Raw genomic sequence first — 18,802 nt, forward strand, 5'->3', positions numbered from 1 at the left:
CCCCGCGCGGGAGCCAGGAGGAGAAGAAGGAGGAGGAGGAGGAGGTCGGACTTCCCAGGGGCGCCGAGCCTCCGCGCTGCCCCCCAACCCCGTCCCCTCTCTCCCCTCCCATCCTTCACCCCCTCCCCCGGGGGAGGGGGAGCCAGACCCACCGCGGCGCGCGGCGGCGGCGGCGGGGAAACTACAGCTCCCGGCAGGCCCCGCGCGGGCCGCGCGCCCCCGCCCGCGCGCCCCGGCCCCCCGCCCTTCGGCCTGGAGACGGGACGGGGAGGGAGGGAGGGGCGCGGGCGGGCGGGCGGGAGGAAGGGGCGCGGGCGGGCGGGTGAGCGAGCGAGCGAGCGAGCAAGCAAGCGGCGGGATCGGTGCGAGGTCCGTGCAAGCCTCGCTGCTGGCTCCTGCTCCGGGACGCGGACGCGGACGGACGCCCCGGACTCTGTAAGTAGTCGCCGGAGGGAGCGCGGAGCAGACACCGGAAAAAAAAAAAAAGTTCGCGCCGCCGTCGCCGCCGCCGCTGCCGCCGCTTTGTTCTCCCGACCCGTCGGGCTGAGGTGGCGCGGCCCCTCCCCCACTGCACGCGGCGGCGGCGGCGGCGGCGGCGGCGGCGGCGGCGGCGGCGGCGGGACTCGGACCCGCGCGGGGCTGGCGGCGGCCGCGCCTGGCTGGGCGGGAAGTCGGGGCGGCGCTCGGCGGGCCGGCGGGCGGGCGAGCAGCCGGGGGCGCCGGCGCGGCCAAGTTCCGCGGTCCTCGCCGCCGCCGAGGCCAAGTTGGAGTCGCTCGGCTGCGGTGACCCACCGCGCCCTGCCCCTCGGGGGTGGAGGGCACCCGCCGCTCCCCAGCTCCCCGCAAACTAGTTTCTAGCGGCGCCGTGCCCGGGGAGCCTTCCCCGTTTCTTTGGCTGCACTTTTTCCCCCCTGTGGTCGGTCCCGGGGGGCTGGAAGAGGGACGAGTATCCGGGGGGGTTTGGAGGATGGTGACCCCCCAGTTTCCTGACTGCCTTTTAGGCTTGCGAGTTGCATGCAGCCTCGCTCCAAGGCGTTCTCGCTCCCCGGGGAGTTTTGCCCTAAAGTGAAACACTCGCGAATGTGGAGCAATTTAAAAATGATGATGATGATGATGATGATCATGATCATGATCATAAGCATACACGACACTGCTCGATTGCGTGTCGGATATTTTATTTCACACCATCGAAGTCAGAAGTCTAGGCCGTGCTGTTTGTGAGCACGAATATAAATCCGGCGACAGGCGCGACCTGCAGACTTTTCCGTACACAGATTGATGGCATGGACGTAACTGTCCCTTCAACCACGCCCGTCCCCACAGGAAATAAGACTATCGGTGTCATCTTTGATTAAAGAGGATAAGTTACAACTCGAAGTACTGCTTTGTAGGACAGGGCCTTTAAAACCTGTAAGCACAAATGAAACAAAAACTTTAAAATGTCTTCGTCTGTATCCTGTAGTTAACGCTAGAAAAAAAAAATACTTTTACTTTATAACTCATGTTGCAGTTTTAGCAATTGTGATTTTGTTCGCCTTACGCTTAAACTTTTAATGCCAAGAGGGCCGACAAGCCTACAGATTTGCTTCAAGAAGGCTTCCGTGAAGTTCCCAGACTCAGACCTAAGTAAGATTTGCTCTATATAGGAACACTTTCAACACCACACCACACCCCACCCCGCCGCCTCCCCCTCCCCCCAGTTATAATCTGGAGTGAGATAAAACAGCACTTTAGCCATAAAAGTTGTTGCAAGTCTTTGTAAAAGTATTAGTTTAAAATGTCTCACAGGAAAAAAATCACTATAGGTTTTGCTCCATAGGATACTGTTATAAATGATATGGGCCCCGAGAACATGAGTTTGGAGTCCTTTTTGATAAACCAGGGCAGTTCACATTTCAGGAGTGCTAAGATTAAAGGAACTTATTCTTAAATGTGTTTGACAGTTTCATACACACTGATCACACTCACACCCCAGCCCGTCTCTCTTATACCCCCTTCCTACCCCCTTACCAGCCCCGTAAAGTGATGAGCTTTTAATCTTGCACATTTTGTAAGCTTTCTGTTTTATCGAATGACCTGTTTCTGTTTGCATGTTCTCATCTAAGCATTGCTACACAACACCTAAAACTACAATAAGTTAAATTTTAAAAATTGGATGAGTTGGAAACACCCCATACAGTAAAAAGGGGGCGGGGTAGATAGTTATGGAAGTACATTTTTCACAGAAGGGATCTAAGGCATGAGGAAACAGGAACTCTTTAGGCTGAGGATTTCATAGATGTAAGAACTAGTAGCTGGCTGCTCTGCTTCTCTGATCTTTCAGCTTTCACCCTGATATCTGGCTCTGGGTTTTTTTTTTGTTTTTTTTTTTTATTAAAAGACCATCTAAGATTCAAACAACAGGGACCTTTTCTCAAAGTGTTTTCAACAAAATAATAAAGTTGGCACAAAAAAAAAAATTAACCATAGTGGAGTTAATTGCTTGCTTTTAAAAGAAACTTGTTCAGAACTTGGTATATGATAATAATTATATCTAATTTGATTAGACACATAATTGGATTTAATGATCACATCTCTTCTTTGAGTCTCTCGGTTATGTAATTCATACCGAACCTGCCTCCTTGGAGCAGTCATTTTAAAAGGAAAAATTGGGCTATAGGAGATGTTTTACTTTTAATTTAATGTAGCTAAGAAGTTTCCTCCACTTGTGTGGTTACGATGTTCTAGTGGCCGTGTGTGAGAAGTGCTCATTGGCTATTAGCCAATCAGATCTCTTAGGAACTACTGCTGCAGAGATGAAGATCTATCAAGCTTATCATAGCTTCGTGTTGCGTTGCCAGACTGGCGTTCTAAAATCTGGATACACCTCTCAGTGCCTGCGTAGAGGACCTGCCTCGTGTACCCCTTCGGTGTTCTCCCTGACAGTGGAGGGAACAATTTAGTAGAGTGCAGAGCTCTTAGACAGTATTATATTAATCTGAGGGGATAGTCATGTTTCTGAAATATGCAGTCGGATGTAGAGACTGCCACAGAATGTGATCTTTTTTTTTTTTTTTTAATCTACAAAAATGCTTGAGTTTTTGCACAATATATAAGCATTAAGCAAAGTCAGGTGTTTGTTGAGGTAAATACATGGATATTGACTTCAGTGTACTGGTGAGTTATGTCACTGAAAAAGCTCACACGCTTTTGACATGCTAAAACAATACATATCTGCACGAGAGTTGGGATAAAACCTTGCACTTCATTAACATCCCTCACACACAAAGCTAAATTAAACCTGGGCGATTCTTTACTGGTAGGAGTCAGGTAAATATGCTATTACAAAGGAAGAGCATTTCTTCCTCTTTGCTTTAACATTTGCTGGGTGCACAGTGAATGCTGGCTAGCTATCTTAATCACGAGAGCTTCCCTTTGAAGGGTTTGATTTGGCCTGTTTTCTGGAACCCTCTTGTTCCTTTAGAGAGACCTTCCCTGAGACCCCAGCTGACATTGTTTCCCTGGCAGAGACCCTGCTGCATCTCATCGTTTGTCGTTACCCGGTCCCTTAGGCAAATGTGGGTTTGATGTCTGTGAGTGCCACGGAGAGCAGTGGCCATGTCTGTCTCGGTCAGCTACTGCTGTGTAACTTCAGCGTCTCTCAGAACGGTCTGGTGAACCCCAGGTGCTGTGTAAGTGCACAGTGAAGGAAACCCCAGCTTTCAGGGCTTCTAGTGAGAGACGTGGTTAAGGTTGGAACGTACTGTATTGTGATGAATTGACTGGGGTAGGGGAGGAAGGTAGATCAGCTGGTGACATTACCATGAAGTGTGTCACTCAGCCAAGTCCCCTAACCTCGGAGGTCTTTCTTCACCCTGTCTCTAGTGATCAGGCACGCTGGGCTCAAAATTCCTCTCGTAGGCTATCTTTTGATTCCATTCACTGGTGACAGAATTTGTAAGTTCATCTGAATGAGGTCGTGACAGCTCTCCAAAAGAATGTTTGAAGACTGCCAACCAAACTGTTAGAAATTCCTGACAACTCGACAATGCTGTTCTGCTTCAGAGGCTCTCATTGCTATTAGACACAGCATCTAATTAGTACACAGCTCCTAAATAAACAAGATGGACTATTTGTTAACTTATAAGCCCTATTTTCTATTTGAAACAAATAAAAAAAAATACACAGCATGACCAAAGTTCGTATAAATTAGAATTGTTAGATTTCTTACAGATCAGATCAAGATTCCATAAACAAAACAAGGAGAGAAAACAGATGGGGCGAGTGGGTGGAAGCTGTTAAGACAGGTTCTTATATCTGTGTCCATGCTGAAACTTAAAAAAAAAAATCACTTTTATACAAAATTATATATAGTTTACTAGGAGTTCATATCATCCTAGTAAATTAGTCAAGTGTATTATTAGACTGTTGCTGTTAGGTAGTTAATATCGAGCGGTATAATAAAATGTAAACTTAGTAGGAAGATATCTTTTATCTCATTGCTATAAAACTTTGGAATGATTGGCGTACTTACCCTTAGCCACGTGTCCCCAGTAGTTCATGTGCAGGTGTCAATCCTTATGGCCCAGAGGCCGGCTTCCTTTTCCTTGTACTTCTTTGCCGCCATGATGAATAACACCGGTTCTCCCTCTACACGTCCTCCAATATTTGAGGACCACTCACTCTGTTCAGGTTTTATTAAGCGTATGTTTATCGCATGCCATTGTCTTCGCCTGTTACCCAGATGCATGCAATTTTTTTCTTCCCAGACCTAAAAATCTGTTAACTCTAAACATATGGATTATAAAATAAATATAATATTAATGATAGATTGACGAGTATGCAGACTAATACTGATGACTTTGCAGTGTCCAGAGGATTTAGTTTTGCCTTAGTTCTTTGGGTCAGCCCATTACACCAACAGCTTATCTAAAGCCTTGGAAACAGCCCACCCTCAGGATTGGCTTCCACATCAGGATTTCTCCATCCCTGTGTTGAACATTTAACGTTGAATTTATCTCTGTAAAGTTTCGCTTTAATTTTATTCTGTCTGCTCAGCTTTGTTCACCCTGAAGATTATATAAGCAGATGTCTTTGTCTTTACCATCTCACATCTACTGAAAATACAGGGCTAAGAGTGGTTTGGAGACAGTTCCCTAAAGACTTTGTTGACATACAGCGTATTTCCTTTCCACACTGATACCCAGCTCAAACTCACACAGTGTATTTACGAAGATAGTGGGGGGAACGTTTTAAACTCTAGTCTCATGAGGATGTTGGCGTCCTGAGCAAATATTTGGCCTCTGAACTTTTGCTTTCTCAACTCTGGAATGAGTGCTTGTGAGGATTAAGGAGGTAATAGAGGTGTCTAGACCAGTGTCTGTCAGGTGGTAAGAGCTCATCTTCCTCCACTTGAGAATCCAGTGTTTTCCTCTATGAAGTTATCAGTGTGATGGATGGACTTAGCATCGCTCTGTTTGAATCTAGGCTGACATGTAGTCCTTATACTGTTCTCTGGTTGTTCACACATCATTTGAATAACAATCTTCTCAGGTCTGGCTAAGGATTTTTTTTCTTTTTTTAAAAAAAAGTGATTGATTTATTTTTATTTTTTATGCATTGGTGTTTTTGCTTACATGTATGTCTGTGTGTGGGTGTCAGATCACTTAGAGCTGGATTACAGACAGCTGGGAGCGGCCCTGTGGGTGCTGGGAATTAAACCTGAGTCCTCTGGCTCTTAACTGCTGAGCCACCTCTCCAGCCCCTGGCTAAGGGTTTTTTTTTTCTTTTTTTTTTTTTAGGTTTCTTTGGGAATTTCTGCATTGGGCTTACCTGCTTTTCTGTGCTCAGCACCTGAAGCAGCTCTCCCCAGCCCAGTTCCCGGCCGCGTCTCTCACCCTTTCCGGCGGCTCGCTGCATAGCATCCACGGTTAAACGTGCTCACTGCTTTTGCTCTCTGGCATGAGCTGCGTCTTGGCCCAGAGATTTGCACTCACATAAAGTTTTAGTATCTGAGCACTCAAGAGGTGGAGATAGAAAGATTGTAAGTTTGAGACCATCCTGGACTCCACGGTGAGTTTGAAGCTGTCCTGGGCACCATAGTGAGATCCAAAAGAAAAGGCATTTTTTTTTTTTTAAAAAATAAAAGTCATTTAATTCTCTCCCATTCGTGAAGTTCAGGTTTCAGTTCTCTGCTTTGAGCGTGAAGGCTGTGGGGAGAAAATAAGCAAGATACGAGTTGAGCAATTCTTTCTGTGTAATCTCTCACCCGTAGCAGCATCCTCTCTGAACAGGGATTCTCGGTTCCTTGTTGTCTTTAAGAAGGCAGTCACTGTTGTGGTGACAGGACTGGTTAAAAAATAATAATAAAAAAGAGTGAGACGTGGGTTCTGATCCCCACGCTGCTTGTTCATAGCCATGTGATACTGGGCAGATTGCATGATCACTTTGGGCTTCGGTCTTCTCATCAGCAAAATTGCTGTTTCCCTGTTAATTTTAAAAGGTATCGCGAGACACATTAGTGGAACACGATGTCAAGTGCTGTGAAGTATGAGATTGAATTCTAGCCCTTTGCCTAAATGTCAGGATCAGTGCCTGTGTCTCTAGGTTATTTTTAGACTCACTTATTCTGAATTTTCTCATTTGCATTCCTGTATCTGTATGTGTCTTCTGTCATCCACTTTTACTTAGCTCCATAGACTAGTCTCCTTGGAGTCACCGCACACACTTTGGGTACTTCCCGTTCTTGTCGTTGGAACTTCTTATGGCTACAAAGACTTTAGAAGGACTCCCCTCTTGTGAGCCATTTCATTCAGCTGTGAAGGGTCATGGCTTTTTCTTTTCTTTTTTTTTCTTTAATTTTCTAAACTGTGTTTTCTTTAAAACCACGATGCACAATTTACTCTACGTGGTGGTGGTCTTTTTCCTAACGTTGGAAATCCCTTAATGATGAGTTCACTTTCTCCTGTGTTTCGTGCTCTATCAGCTGTCACAGTTCTTTGTTGACTCTGGTTTGTCCCCTTTTGCCCTTTTTTTTGCTTCCTTAGGCTTCTGGAAGGTAATTGTCAACAGAGCAGCCCAGTTGTCCTATTGGACAGAATTTGACTCTGGAGAGGTGGGCGTACTGGGGATGGAATCGAGGGCCTTGTACCTGCTGCTGTATCCTCACTAGAGTGTTCATATATAAAAACACAGAGCTTTCTGGTATTGGGAAATCAATTTGTGTCTTTTATGTGGCTGGGATCGTGAGCATTTTAAGTCTCTGATGTTTGTTTTACTTTTCCTGTTTTATCCCTTCTGGTTTTCTCAGTTTCTTATCGTCATTGAATTGTGTCATTGTGGAATAACAGTGTTTGATCGTCATAAATTTAAAACACAATAAATTATAGCTGGGTGCAGTGGGGTGGATCTTGGTCTCAACTATTCAGGGAGCTGAGACAGAAGGAACTCTAGAACCCAGGAGTTTAAGACTAGTCAGGGCAACATGGTGAGTGAAATCCTATCTCCCCAAAAGAAGATGAATATATTTAGCCCCCATCCCTCCCCAGGGCTCAGGAGTTAGTGGTGAGGGACCGGAGTATTATTTTAAGTGGGAATCCCTCTCTGAAATTATACCTGTAGTTTAAGTAATAATGACTGGTAACAAGTAAAAATGACCACCCATTAGGATGCATTTATGAACTGTAAAAATACCACCAGAGATTATCACTAAAAATACAGGGATTCTTACATTTTAAACGGATGTCAAATGAATATAAAGCATTAAAACCCTTTTAAAATTTTGTTCTAGGTTGACAGCATTTCAGAAGGCACCAGCTTTTCTCTGTGGATCCATTCATTCATCGCGAGAAATATGCTTGTACTATTTTTAAAAGCGTTTTACTTCCCCAGAGGGAAGTTCGCTCCCCAGGATGGAAATGAGTACATATGAGAGGGCGATTTAAGGTGTGACCGTTGGAGGTGTCCTGTCAGTCACTGAGGGAGTAGAGTATCACAAACACAGCTTCGAACCAGGAAGATTTCATCTTGACCAAAGTGACCGTATCTAACTCCAGTTTTCTGACATGAAAAGGCGAAGACAGATAGCTGAAGATGTTTCGTAAATCGTCAGGATTAGCTCTAGTCTTCTGGTGATAGCGGTGATGTGAAGTGAGTTACAGATCTGGGTGCGGCCCTAAAGACACACTTCTTAATGGGACGGATGGTGAGAGCGGGAGGACCTCTTGTGCGTTCGGCTGGCAGTGACGGAGTTCGCCATCAGCGGCATGAGTGGCCCCGCCGAGGAACTCAAGCAGCTTGCCTCTAAATCCAGAAGCACAGTCATTTTTTTTTTTTACTCCTGTTACTTTGAAAACGTCCTCGAACCATTTAAAAGGCATTGACAACTATTTTTATAGCTTAAAGGAAGGCAGATGTCTGCAAATAACTCCCCTCCCTCAGCCCAGAAGTCTGTGTTACCTGCCACTGTTTCTGCTGTGGTGCTTCCAACTCCTTCTCCGTGTTCAAGTCCCAAGACAGGGCTCTCCGCTCGGCTCTCCAATGGCAGCTTCAGCGCCCCGTCACTCACCAACTCCAGAGGCTCCGTGCACACGGTTTCATTTCTACTCCAGATCGGCCTCACGCGAGAGAGCGTTACCATCGAAGCCCAGGAACTGTCTCTGTCCGCGGTCAAAGACCTCGTCTGCTCCATTGTTTACCAGAAGGTACTGTGCAAGCCATTTATTTCAATGGTTTTTTTTTTTCTAATTAATATTGTTTCTCACACGTCTCTATAATGTATGCATGAAACAGTGAGATGACACATTTGGACTCGTCGGTAATTTATATCCTGATTATGAACCTTTTGGGCAATGCACTAATACAAGACTATGAGCCAAGAAGTCTGAAATTTCAGTTAACGGGAACCTGTATCTGAATTTAAAAATACCGCTTAGCCCCAAATAGTGTCATTTTATAGTCAAGGGGTTATACGACATTTCCTTTGATTTCAGGGGGGGAAAAAAAGGTCAGGAGGTAGAGGGCATGAGACATTGAGGTACTTACTAGGGAGGTGGGGCACCGGAACTGCTGAATCCAGTGCCCACCTGCACCTTGGGCTTTCCAGGTGTCCGGTGTTTTGCCCTCTTTTATACCCTTGCCTTCTCTTTCTGAATTTCCTCTATGAGAAATTATCAGCAATCTCTCTAGACTACCATTTAATACAGAAAAGCACACTCTTTCTTCCTCTTAACCAGGTAAATCAGTTTTGAGTATATATGACAGGTTTTGCAAGATGATCATTTACCATATAAGCACCTCTTGTCCTATCCTGTGCCATCTTTTTAATGAATCTTAACTCAGTGGATTAGTACATTTTCTATTTACGAATTATTTATAAGAGTTATATTAGTTGGTTTTGTTTTATTTTTATTTTTATTTTTTTTTTGGTTTTTCGAGACAGGGTTTCTCTGTGTAGCTTTGCGCCTCTCCTGGAACTCACTTGGTAGCCCAGGCTGGCCTCGAACTCACAGAGATCCGCCTGGCTCTGCCTCCGGAGTGCTGGGATTAAAGGCGTGCGCCACCACTGCCCGGCTTGTTTTATTTTTAATGGACAACCACTTGCTTCAAACAAACTTGGAGAGTCTCTGTGTGTAAAAATTTTCTCTTGGGGCTGTGAAAGTGCACAGTTTATAAAATGCTTGCCTCACAAGCGTGAGGACCCAAGTTCAGGTCCCCACACCCACTTAAAAAGCTGGGCTTCTTTACAGTATGCACCTGCAACCACAGCACTAGGGAGGTGGAGACAGACCAGCCATGATAGTGAAATCAGTGAGCTCCAGGTTCAGTGAGAGACCCTGTCTCAAACAGTACGGTGAAGAGCAGATGAGGAGGACACACAAAGCTGCCCCTGGCCTGCAGAAGCACACAGGCATACACATATCCAAGTGTGCACACACAGAGACATGCAGTCGCTCAGTGGGATTGATAACTTTGAATTTCAGCTCTCTGTCTTTTGTTTGACTTTCTCCTGTATTTACATGGTTTGTCACTAGCTTCTAATTTAAAAGTAATTAGCAGTCCAAAAATATTAAAGTTACTGATAATGGCCTATGTATGGGCTTGTGTTTTAGCAGTGACTTATTGGTGTAAATAAGGCCTAAAGTAGGAGTGACTTGAGACCTGCCGAGTTGTTGATTTGTTTCCTTGGGTTTTTATTTACTGTGATGTATTGGGGTATAGTCGCCCAGGCTGGTCTTTGGACTCTTGGGTTCTCCTGCCTTAGTCCTCCTTAGCTGGGACTACAGACATAGACCACCTTGCCAGAACTACTTTTCAGCATCTTCAGTTTTATTCCCCTTTTGTTACACACCACATAAGTTTTCCACAAATGCTTTTGCAGCTATTTTGTAACTTTTTAAAGTTAAAGGTAATGTTTAAACTTAAGTATAACTTCTTTTGAGAGCATAAGAATTCATAGCCAATGTTTTGGTGAAATCTATTACTCCTTTTTCAACATTTAGAATTTTCACTTTCTGTTATTTATCAACTTTGGGCAAGTGATTTTACTTGTTTGAATAAGTTTCCAGAGCAGTCAAATCCCTGAGTTGGGGCAATTTCCAGTCTCTAATTATAGCTGTGAGATTTGGGTCTTCTTTGCAGGAGACAGAGAAATGAGAACAGAGTCTTGAGTGGTAGATGAGAAATCTGAAGGCACCAGCTTAGATGCTGGGATTTCCTTCAATTTCTTACCCTCTGTCTTGTCTTAGAGAACTTGCTCTCTAGCCATCCATCTAGTTTACTGTGTATGTACAGTTTCAGGTTCTGAAATAATTAGTTGAGCGATACATGAGTCATTATTTTGAACCTCTAAAGAAAAATAACATTTCCTTATGGTTGTAGGTATAGCTTGGTGTTCTTGTGGAACTCCCGACAGTGGAAGTGGGAGGAGGGGGGTGTCTTTGTCTCTCTTGCCTGCTCTTGGGACCCTTTTCCTCCTACAGGGTTGCCATGTCCAGTTGTGATATGAGGGTTTGTGGCGGGGGGGGGGGGGGGTGGTATCTGAGGGGAAGGGGGAGATGGAGAAGGGACTGTGAGGAGTGGAGGGAGGGGAAACTACAGTCGGCATGTAATACATGAGAGAATAATAAAAATTTAAAAAGAAAAAAGGAAAGATGGAATTTAATACTCAAATTTGGGTACCAGATTATCTTTCGAGTTAGTAGAGGTGATAATCCCTCTGTAAATGAATGCTTTAGATTTTTTTTAGTAATAAGACACTTACATTAATAATACTTAGAGCTGCCATTTGTTGGTCTGTCAGATTCTGTTCTCGGTGTCTTTATACATACTGATTTTTCACAGCTTCACTAGGTAGGGTCACCACAGTTATCAAAAAGGAAACGGAAGCACAGAAAACTTAAGTTACTCTCCAAAGCCTGTGACAGTAAGGGTTGAGAGCTTGCATTTTTAACTGTTGTGCCCTGGACAACTGCTGGAATTTTTCCATCATCGATCATCGCTCATTGTGAAATGCCTTCCAGTTAAAGAGCCTGTACAGTCAGTAACCATAGACTCCAGTTGCCTTGAAGCTAGCTGCCCTTGTGTGCACTGCCGCCGCCGCCTGTGTAACAAACTCAAGGAAATGGTTCATTTTGTTCTCCATTACAGCTGGCATTTAAAACTCTGGAAAGGCGGCTGTCATTTGGCATTTTCACTTACAGCTATTTGGGTGGTTTGGTCTCATGGGCATACACTTGCTCTTCTAGTTTCTACTCTTGATAAACTTACTTATGTAGAACCTTCTAAAAATAGGCTGCTAGATAAATTTTAGGAATTAGATGGACATTGTCCCTGACCCTAAAAGTGTACAGTCTAGTGAGGGAGACACGTTCATTAGTACCACATATGGAAAGTAGTGTGGGATGTTGAAGTAAAAACTCCTCTCTAGGCCAATGAACAACGCAGAAAGCTGAAGCCATACAGAAAATAGTATTAGACTTGGAGATCTAGTAACAAAGGAGGAGGAGGAGGTGAGAAAGGTATTCCAGACGGAAGGAATGATAGGGGAAAGGAGTTGGTAAGTGTTGGGGATGATGCCTCAGCAGTTAGGAGAGCATACGGTTCTTCCAAAGGACCCAAGTTTGATTCCCAGCATCCACATCAGGTGGACCACAACCACCGTAACTCCAGCTCTGGGAATCTGATGCCTCTGGCTTCCATGGGCACCCACGTGGCATACACCACACAGGCACATGATTAAGAATAGAATAAATCTTTTTTTTTTTTTTTTTTTTTTTAAGATTTATTTATTTGTTATGTATACAGTATTCTGCCTGCATGTGTCCCTGCAGGCCAGAAGAGGGCGCCAGATCTCATTACAGATGGTTGTGAGCCACCATGTGGGTGCTGGGAATTGAACTCAGGACCTTTGGAAGAGCAGCCAGTGCTCTTAACCGCTGAGCCATCTCTCCAGCCCAAGAATAGAATAAATCTTAATAAAAGAAATATAAGTGCTAACATTTAGTAAGTTCCTACTTGGTGCCAGGAGATTTATATGCATTCATCCACACAGTAGTCTGTAGTACATCTGAAATTTTAATGTCCATGAGATTTATCTGGGAATTCTGAGGAGTGTTATTTTGATTCGGTAGGTTTGTGTGGGTTTGCGTTTCTGTTACGGTGATGTTGGTGGTCCTTTGTTGTAGACCCTGTCTTTCTTACTTTTTTCTCTTACTGTGCTAAGACACCAGAACCGAAACAACTTATAAAATAAAGCATTGATGTAGATGTAACCAACCGTCTTATTAAATAAGAAACACAGAACCAATGTAAAAGAGGAAGCCAAGAGGTCAGAGCTCAGAGATAAAATCTTACCCTTCCTGCGGTGGTCCTACCTCCCCGAAAGAGAGCTATTTCCTGTGTGTCTGTCTTTACATAGTCTTTCTGTTCTGCCTTCTCATTGGTTGTAAACCCAAACACGTGACTGCCTTGTCACTGTCTGTATGTACAGCCCTCCAGGTCTTAAAGGCCTGTGTCTCCAACGCTGGCTGTATCTCTGAACACACAGAGATCTACCTAGCTCTGTCTACCAAGCGCTGGGATTAAAGGCGTGTGCCACCACCGCCGCCACACTCTGTCTATGGCTCTAATAGCTCTGACCCCCGGGCAACTTTATTTATTAACATACAGTTAAAATCACATTTCAATACAAATAAAATACCACCATACATTTAATTTGTGGCTCATGGTGCCAGGTGGTTAGATTCTATGACCATCATAGTGAGGACCAGGGCAGCAGGCATGACCCTGGGGCATCCAACTGTGGTTTCACATATGGATCCATAACCAGGAGGCAGATGGGGCTAGTTAGGAATGGCATGGTTTTTTTGAGACTCCCAGAGCCCACCTCCAGTGACACCTCTTTCAACAAGGCCAGCCCTCCTAAATCCTTCCCAAACAGTTCCACCAACGTGGGACCAAGTGTTCAAACATGAGTCTATGGGAACCATTCTCAATGCAAGCCACCACAGACCCATAGATGTACTGAGTTCCAGGGGTGTGGGTGATCTTCGTTTGCTAAAGGAGGAAACTGAAATTTCAGAAGAGAATAATTGGCTGAAAATCAGAGATCAAACTTAGGTCTGTCTTAACTCCAAGACTTTTACACTTCTCTCTGCACCCTGCTGCCTTTCCTCAGCTACGAAAACATTCAGACGTGATCCTTCCAAGAGTAGAGATTTCACTGAGGTGCTTGTGTAGCAAAGTGAGATGATCACATCTGTCTTGGAGAGCTTAAAAGGGACTGATAAAACGGCTTAGCAGGTAAAGGCTTTTGCTGCCAAGCCAATAACCAGAGTTTCCTCCCAGGAACCCACATGGTGGAAGGAAAATCGACTCCCAGGAGTCATCCTCTGACTTGCAAACACACGCATGCGCATGCATTAAAATATATATATATATATATATATATATATATATATATATATATATATATAAAACTTTAAAGTCATTTTTAAGATGTTAGATGAGTTTAGAAGTGAAGTTGGGGGTCACAGGAAAAGTATGTTGAGTGAAATTTGACATCCTGTTAAACAGAGTGATAGTTAACCTAAGCAAGAGTGAAGGCTGATACTAAGATACAAAATCCAGACAGAAAAGTAATTTGGGAGGAGGGATATAATACAATTTAGTTTCATCAAACTCTAATAAGATAAGGTTCCTGTGTTCTGAAATTTTCTAGGAGGGCTGAAGAAGTACTCCTGCATTTCAGGCTTTTGCGGGGATGCTCGCTGGGACCCTTGTGCTCTGCCCGACTGTAGAGTGTAGTTGTTTCTTCTAGAGAAGCTTCACACCTCTTAGCTCTCTTGTTAATAAAACTAACAAGGTTAGGAAACCTTGAAAAGGTCTCTTAGTTTGGAGGACCTGAGTAGAAACCTCTTAACAGTGAAATAAACCCACAAGGCCACCACTCTATTTAAAATCAGGAAAGAACTTCTAGAATTATTTTTTTCATTTTGGGCATATTTGAAATCTTGAAAATATATATTTAATATTAGTAGTCATAAAATATAGATCCCATCTCAGTTCTACGGTTTTGCTTTCCGGTTATCAATATACTCGGAACAATTAGCCTTAGAATAAAAGTTTAAAATTTCATCTTAGATAAAAGATGTGATTCGTAAATTTGAAAGATCTTACACAGTAGTGATATAAGGCAAAATCTGAGGTTATTTAAAGTGCAAAAGCTATCAAAAAAGAAAAGAATTTCTTTGTTGGGAAGTTGCATTGATAATGTAACAAAGCATACAGTAATACAGACTGCTGTCATGTGTGTGTACATGCAGGCATACATGCATGTGTTACACAGTAAATGACAATTGAATATTTTTAAAAGACAATGATTTTTATATTGCCTTATTTTCTGGCACCTTTATACAGAAATGTGGGATCAAGTGCATATACTTCTGTTTTTCTCCCACACTGTTTCACAAAATACTGTTATATTTCTCTCCCGTGCTATTTCACAAAATACTGTTTATAAAGATTTGTTAATTTGTTTATTCTGTGTGTATGTGTGTGCTTGAGTGTATGTGTGTGCACCATATGCATGCAGTGTGGTTGGAAGCCAGAAGAGGGCATAGATCCCAGAATTGGAATTGCCTGTGGATTTGAGCTGCCTGTTGTTGAAGGTAGGAACTCAGCCTGGGTTCTCTTGGAAGAGCAGCGAGTGCTCTTAACCACAGAGCTATCTTCTTAGCTCCCTAAAGATAAGGTTTTAAAAGAAGATTTGAGGTACACTCACCTGTCATCAACTCCACCACTTTTAAGTTCATGGTTTAATGAGTTTCAATGTTTGCATACAGTTATAACTCCTCTCATTCGAGATATAAATCATTTTTGTCACCCTAGATATTTTCTTGCACCTCTGCAGTGTCTTCCCCCCACTTCCGGCCCCAAGCAACCAACTACTCTGCATTCTTTCACTGTAACCTAACTTTTCTGGGTGTTCAGAAAGATAAATGAGATCATTTCCTATGTAATGTTTTGGTTTTGTTTTCTCTCACATAGACGTGTTTTTAAAATTCTTACCATTATATTTCTAGAGTTCTTTTCATTGCTGAATTAGTCTGTTTTATTAGATATGCTTTAATTCCCTTGTTTGCTAATGTACAGTAGAAGTGTTCGCAATTTTGGTGGTTGTGAATAAAGCTGTTGTCAACCATCCCATATAGTCTCAATTATGACATGTAAATAAATATATGTTGACTTTTGTGTGTGCTTAGAAGTATGATGGCCAGGTAATTTAACGGGCCCGTGTTTGTGATATCTTACCAGGCTGATTTTCAGAGGTAGCAATACACTTTCCCTGCCTACAAATCCCATATCCTTGCCCACACTTGATATCAGCAGCCTTTTCAGTTTCGCCAGTCTGGGTTGCTCTATGGTAATACCTCCTCCTGATTTTAATTTGTATATCCTTGTGGACACATTTGCCGTTCATGTTTTCTTTGGTGAAGTTTGTACATACTGTGTGCTGATTAGTTATTTTGTCAGCTTAACCAAACTAGAGTTACCTGAGAAGCTCAGTTGAGGAATTGTCTTCTTCACATTGGCCCACAGGCACATCTGTGAGGCATTTTCTTGATTAATAATTGAGTGGGAGGGCCCAGCCTGTTCTGGGGAGGTGGGCCTGGGTTGTATAAGAAAGCAAGGTGAGCAGGCTTATGTGGGAGCAACAGCAACTTTCCTCCATGGTTCCCTCTCTGACTTCTCTAATGGGGGACCATGATTTGGATGTGTAAGCCAAATAGCCCCTTTCCCCCCCAAATTACTTTTTGTCAGTGTTTTATCACCACAGCAGGAAGCAAACTAGAATATGTTGTTCATCTTAGTACTGAGTATAAATACTATATATTAGCAACTCCTATTTGCTTATTTATTAGGTACAACGTGATTTGGTTTTTAAACAGTATAGGGTCATTAAATCAAGCTTATAGCAAATCTCTTGCCTCAGATATTTAACATTTTCTTATGCTATGAGCATTTGAAATTTCCTCAGCAGTTTTGAAATACAAGGAACTATTGTCAACTGTGTTCACACACTCATTGCACTGTGCAGTAGATCTCAGATGAAAAAGAATTTAACTTCTGTCCAACTGAGGCTTTGTGCACATTGACTGTCCTCTTTCTCGTCTCCTCCCCTAGTCCCTGGTAGTCTGTTCTCTGCCTCTGAGGTCCACTGTTTAGATTCTGTATGTAAGCAAGAAGAACATGTCGGATTCGCCTCTACGTTTGTCTTATTTCGCCTGCTGTAAAATGTCTCTAGAGTCATCCATGTTGTGGGCACAGTCACACTAATGACCTCATCCTAACTCGGTCATCTACAAAAATCTGTTTCCAGAGGTGACATTCATTCATGGCTGTTGGGGATGGGCATCCTAACGTGGGGAGTTGGCACCTAACAGTCTATTTCAAGTTCATTTTTATGTGAATTGAAGTTAGGGTCAGAGCTCCCTTGTCTATGTGTTGTGTGGACATCGTTTTTCTAGGACTGTTGAAAACGCTGTCCTCTCCACAGTCGATTACTTGGTACCTTTTCTTGTGAATCAGTTGACCATACAAATGTTGGCCATTCCTAAATTGAATACTTTGTCTCTATACCAATTTCAAATTGTTCTGAATTCTTTAGTTTAAAAACAAACAAACAACAGACTTGTTTGCTTCACATTTCCATATAATTTTTAAAACCAGATTTCCAGTTTCTACACTCAGAAAAGGGCCTTTTGGAACTTCGTAGGTGATATTTTCTGTAAGTTTCATGTTTTATTGTTAGTACTCATTTGCAGTTTCTCATGTGTTACATAGAATATAGGCTTTTATGCATTGATGGTATGTCCTGAATTTTGCTAAAAACATTTATTCTATTAACTTTGTTTTGAAAATTCTTTATGATTTTCTGTATAGATTATCTTGTCTTTTGGGAATAAAAACCAGTTTTATATCTTGCTCTCCACGAAATATTTCATTGCTTTTATTTTTCTTCTGCTATTGTATTTCTTTGCTTTGTGGCAGGAATTCCAACATAATTTTGAATAGAAATACACATGCATCCTATTTCTAGTTATAAAAGGAAAACATTTCAGTTCTTCATTCGGTTTGGCATACATCTTTAAAAGTGCCCTTCATCAGGTTAAGAAGTCCCCATCTGTTCCAGTTGGTGGAGACTTTTTCTCCTGAATGAGTTTGCTACATTCCGTGCAGCTATGTGTTTTTCTCTTAGTCTCTTAATGTGGCACATTTTCTTAGCTGAATCTTTGAATGTTAAATAGCCTTGCATTTTTGGAGCAAACCCACCCAGTCACCATGTATTATCTTTTTCAGTTTGTCTAATTTGATTTATTAATATTTGCTTAACTTTTTTCTGCCTTTGTTTGTGAAAGTTTTGCTTTTTTCCATATCTTTAATTTGGCTGTCAGCAGAATGTGGGTTTGAGAAGGGGTACTAGGGATTTGAACCAGGGTTTTTAGGTGCCTCATCTTTTCTCTTTTCTTTGCCTCCCTCCCTTCTTCCCTCCCGCTTTCTCCCTCTCCCTCTCTCCCCCCTCCCCCCTCCCCTCTCCCTCTCGTTCTCGCTCTAGCTCTCGCTCTCGCTCTCTCAGATTTATTTAATGTATACCGTGTTCTGCCTGCATGTATGACTGCAGGCCAGAAGAGGGCACCAGATCTCATTACAGATGGTTGTGAGCCACCATGTGGGTGCTGGGAATTGAACTTGGGTCCTCTGGAAGAGCTGCCAGTGCTCTTGATGGCTGAGCCATCTCTCTTCAGTTTGGGGCATGCAAATACACATATGCTTTACTGTTGAGGTACTGTCCCATCCCTCAGACTAGTGTTGACTTCCCAAGTTGAAAAATGTTCCCTCTTCTATTTGCTAAATAAATTTAAATTAAAAAAGTCAAAATAGCCGGGCGGTGGCGGCGCACGCCTTTAATCCCAGCACTCGGGAGGCAGAGGCAGGCGGATCTCTGTGAGTTCAAGGCCAGCCTGGTCTACAAAGCGAGTTCCAGGAAAGGTGCAAAGCTACACAGAGAAACCCTGTCTCGAAAAACCAAAAAAATAAAATAAAATAAAAATTGATACTATTTGTGTTAATAGACTTGACTAGTGAAACCATTCTAGGCCAAGGATTTTCTTTGTGCTGTTTTGAACTCAGTTTTTACATCAAGTAGACATGAACTATTCAGATTACTTATCTCTTTGGTAAAGTTTGGTGGCCTGGTTAGTTTTTTTTTTTGTCAACTTGTCACAAGCCATTGTTACATGGAAAGGGGTACTTCAGTTGAGAA

At 43.0% G+C, this 18,802-nt stretch overlaps 1 long non-coding RNA gene across 1 annotated transcript; it reads left to right on the forward strand.

Moving 5' to 3' along the window:
* The first annotated feature begins 314 nt into the window (after positions 1-314).
* Positions 315-8,969, forward strand: LOC119086460. Its single transcript, XR_005089739.1, has 2 exons — positions 315-435; positions 7,769-8,969. It is a non-coding gene; the product is annotated as an uncharacterized LOC119086460 (long non-coding RNA).
* The last annotated feature ends 9,833 nt before the right edge of the window (positions 8,970-18,802 follow it).

Source organism: Peromyscus leucopus, chromosome 22, assembly GCF_004664715.2.
Source record: "Peromyscus leucopus breed LL Stock chromosome 22, UCI_PerLeu_2.1, whole genome shotgun sequence".
Lineage (NCBI taxonomy): Eukaryota > Metazoa > Chordata > Mammalia > Rodentia > Cricetidae > Peromyscus > Peromyscus leucopus.